General features: G+C 38.4%; 1 pseudogene; it reads right to left on the bottom strand.

Annotated features, from left to right (window-relative positions):
- Positions 1 to 1169: 1169 nt before the first annotated feature.
- Positions 1170 to 3490, bottom strand: LOC140872279 (pentatricopeptide repeat-containing protein At4g37170-like; annotated as a pseudogene).
- Positions 3491 to 4684: the final 1194 nt, after the last annotated feature.

Here is a 4684-nt window from a genome sequence, read left to right on the forward strand (position 1 = left end):
ACTCAGGGGCTATGTGGATTCAGATTATGCAGGTGATCCAGATAAAAGAAAATCTACTACTGGTTATGTGTTTACAGTTGCAGGAGGTGCAGTCAGCTGGGTTTCAAAACTGCAAACGGTTGTGGAATTATCTACAACGGAGGCAGAATACATGGCAGCTACTCAAGCTTGCAAGGAGGCAATATGAATTAAAAGGTTATTGGAGGAGCTTGTGCACAAACAAGAAAAGATTCATCTGTTTTGTGACAGTCAGAGTGCCTTGCACATTGCAAGAAATTCAGCCTTTCATTCAAGGACTAAACACATTGGAGTCCAATTTCACTTTGTACGAGAGGTAGTAGAGGAAAGAAGTGTGGATATGCAAAAGATCCATACGAAGGATAACATAGCTGATATTCTGACCAAGCCAGTAAGCACAGAGAAGTTTGAGTGGTGTAGATCCTCAAGTGGCCTAGCAGAAGCGTAAGCAGCGAGAAAAGCAAGATTGAAAAGATGTGTGGAGATGTGTTTGATTCTCAATCAAATCTTCAAGTGGGAGAAATGTTGGGAGTTGGACCGACAACTCATTAATGAGTTGTCGGTAGTTGGGAATTTGACCAATAAATTCCCCACGACTTGCAATTCAGAAGATGCGTAAAACGCGATTTGCACGCGGTTTCCTCGCCTATAAATAGATAGGTTCTGAATCAGTTTCAAGTATCCCAATTCGAGTTCATTTCTCAGTTTATAACATTCAAGTGTTTTGAGTGTATTTTTATATATATTTGTGAGATAGGTTTTTTTCCGTATAAGAGAGTGAGTGTCTCTTTGAAAACACAAAGAGAGGTTGTAATTCTCCAAATATTATAGTGGAATCTTTTGATCTTGCCCGTGATTTTTACCCTAATAATTTTTGGAGGTTTTCCACGTAAATTTTGGTGTTTATTTTATTCTTCAATTTACATAGTTAGTTTCTATCTCGTGATGCTGCACTGAGACCAACATATTTGTATCAAATTATTATTTGACTGTAAATTTAATCAAATTGAGTTTAGTCTCCCGTATTTCACTGTTTGATAATATAATTTACATAAGTAATATAATATATATAATATCTAATATAAGTAGCCTGAATGGATTGACAGTATACTAGATCTTAGGTGTAAAAAGAATATGCTATCTTGGATAGTATCGACACAACCGAACAAACCCTAGGCCATGAAATATCATAATCTTTTTATGATTAAATGATTGAATCGAACACCTAATTGCAATCACCAATAATCAAGACATGAACATCTTCCGGACTCAAAGGTATGGAACCTTGTTGAATCCCTTATGACTATTTTCCTATCCACAATATCAGAAATAAATTTGATGGCAGTATGACAATCAACACAGGTCCTTAAATTCTTGAAAACTTTTATCTGAGTTCCTGGTGGTGTACTAATTACGCCGAACGCCACTGCAAGTTTCTCGCTATGGAATGAGAGGTTTTGCTCCTTCTGCTCCTCCTCCACATCGTGCAACACGTAGTTTGTGCTTGGGACGTAACCCTTCTCCATCATTCTCTTCGAAACCTTCCCCAGGAACTCAAATATTTCTTCTGACTTAGGATGGGACTGATCTCCAACCATGAAAATATGAACTTTATTCTTGACATTAATCCAACTTATTCCAGGTTTCTTTACCACTCGTCTTTCGTCCATCAGCTTTCTCACATTCGCCACTTCGCTCCACTTTCCTGCACTCGTGTATATATTAGCTAGAGTTACATATGTCGCTGCATTCTCAGGCTCGATTTCAAACAAGTTCTCTGCTACCTTCTCGGCAAGTTCATAATTTCCATGGATCCTGCAACCACCAAGTAAGGAAGCCCACAGAAACTTGTCCGGTTTCGTTTGCATTTTCTTGATAATATCTTCAGCTTCTTTAAATCTTCCAGACCGACTCAATAGATCAATCACACAGGCATAGTGATCAGCAGTGTGAGACAATCCATGTTTCTCTTCTATAGAATAAAAATACTCAAGACCTTTATTGACTAAACCAGCATGAGTACAAGCCGAAAGAACACCAACAAACGTGACGTGATCAGGCTTCTCACCAGATTCCAGAAGCAGCTCGAATAACTGAAGAGCATGGTGAGGTTGGCCATTTTGAGCATACCCAATAATCAAGGACGTCCAAAAACTAAATCAGGTCGAGGAAGCCATTTGAATACTCTGTGTGCTCTATCAACACTACCACATTTGGCATACATGTGAACAAGTGCACTAGCGGCAAATGAATATGGATCAAACCCTAACCGAATCATGTTTCCGTGAACCTGTCTTCCCAACCCCTCAGTCGTTTGACTGGCACACGCATTTAAAACTCCAGCATATGTGAACTCGTTAGGCCTAATTCCAGAATTTAAGAAATCCGAAAATAAAGATAGCCCCTCTCCCCATCTTCCATCGCCAAAATACCGATCAATCATAGCCGTCCAAGAAACAATGTCTTTCTCCAATGTTCTATCAAAAATGTGCCTAGCCTCATTTACGCTCCCGCATTTTCCATATGCGTCCAATAAAGCACTCCAAACTACTGCATCAGAATCTAACTGTACTCGAATTATATGTCCGTGAATTTCCTTACCCAAACGCAGAGACTGCAGAGCAGCTGAAGCTGCAAGAGCACTAGAAATAGTGAACTTGTTACACTTGAAATTCTCATTTCTCTGCATTGTTCTATATAATTCTAGTGCATCCTCAGGTTTATTATTTTTAACACTTCCTGAAATCATGGCTGTCCAAGAAAAGTTATCTCTGTCTGGCATTAGGTCGAACAGTTTCCTCGCTTCTTCCACTCTGCCCATATTCGAATATCCTGATATCAAAGTGTTCCTAGAACACAAATCTCTCTCACTCATCTCATCGAACAGGTTCCGAGCATCGGAGAAGCTACCGCACTTGCAGTACAGCTCGAGAATCTTGTTCGAAACAAAGATCCCAGGCACAAAACTGGAGCCTCTGATGTGGGCATGCACTCTTTTGCCCTCATGCAAAGCCCTCTTCTCGATACAGAGTTGTAAAAGTGTGACATATATACCTGCAGCAGATGATACGTGAGCCTGGGTTTCGAGTAATTGGATGGCATCTCTTAAGCGCCTTTGTTGGCACAAGTGTTGGACGGAATCCTTAAATTTCTCGTCTTTGTTTAATGGATGAATGAATCGTGGGTCTTCCTGGTTCGATGATCCAAGGACATGAATGAATCGTGGATCTTCCTGGTTCGATGATCCAATGAAGTGCGTTCGCCAAGAACATGAAGAAGAGAATGGAGATGAGCCGCAACCATGGAGGGTTCCAAGAATCAATGAGCGTGATTTCATGAAATACAACACACAGATAATTATTGCATAAAAATGGGAAACCAAAAAAAGACCGTAAATCAACAGCTACATGTTGATTCCGGATCATCAATTATTTATTACCAACTCATGAATTTCACTTCGGTTCGATTTTGTGAGCTTTAAAATTTGAATGATTAATTTTAATTTGTGAATTTCATGGCAAATTAATGCATAAGATATTATAATTTTGAAAATATTAAGTCAATTAGATTATTGTACGTAAAATACTGTAAATTAGATCACTTGTAAACTGTTAAGATCGAGGTTATATGTAATATGTGGACACTCAAATCTAGGGAAAATGGGGGATATGGACCCCGTCTTGTTTTTATTTGAGCAAATAGACCTCAGAATGAAAAAGACAATTTTACCCTTAAGTAAAAATCTTAAGTTGAATAAAAAAAATCCAAAATGAGATACAAACCATTTTAACCCTCCTCGACTCGGTAAATGATTTCTCGACTGATGTAATTAATTGGTTTACTGCAATTTCCATTTTTCCCAATTTTTCCTCCGTCCGCTTTTCAATTTTTAACGGAACCGTCGGAACGGAACCCTATTGAATCGTCGTCGTAGCTTCTTTACTCCCCGTAACCTCTTTCGTTCTCGACAAGCAGCATTGCAGCAATGGCAGAGGAAAACGTTACTGTAAGTCATCGAGAAACCTAGGTTTTTTTATTTTCATATGTTTGTCCATTCCTAGGGAAACAGTAGTACAGTCATAGTAGATTTCGACCATTTCCGAATGTTTTGTTTCATATCTCGACTTATGTTGTAATGAATCTCGACTGTATTACGTAGCATGATGATATAAATCTCTACTGCATTACGTTGGACGAATCTCGACTATGTTTCGACCGATTTGCTTCATATATCGACTGATGATGTTATGAATCTCGACTGTATTACTTAGCAGGAATTATCGACCATGTCCCGACCGATATCTTTCTTGACTCGACTGTATCATATTTTAATCTCGACTGATTCATTTAACTTATTATTTTGATATTGACTTTTTTTGAACATTTATTTCTTCTGATTTAAGTCGTAAGTAGGTATTCATTGATTTAATATATTTTCAGGTTGTTCTTAAAAGGAAAGGGTTCAAAGTTGATCGTTTTTCTTGCAAAATGACTACATTGGGACGGTACGTAGATGTTTCTGAAAAGATAATGAAGTATCTTAATCCGGCCGAGATGGAAGTCATGATGAGCAGAACACAATTTGGTCACCTGATATGTAATGCAAATCGTTATAAATTGTCTGGGAGTTTGTTATGGTATTTGATAAGTAGGCAGACATTAGACT

This window comes from Henckelia pumila, unplaced genomic scaffold, assembly GCF_033568475.1.
Source record: "Henckelia pumila isolate YLH828 unplaced genomic scaffold, ASM3356847v2 CTG_461:::fragment_3, whole genome shotgun sequence".
Taxonomy (NCBI): Eukaryota; Viridiplantae; Streptophyta; class Magnoliopsida; order Lamiales; family Gesneriaceae; genus Henckelia; species Henckelia pumila.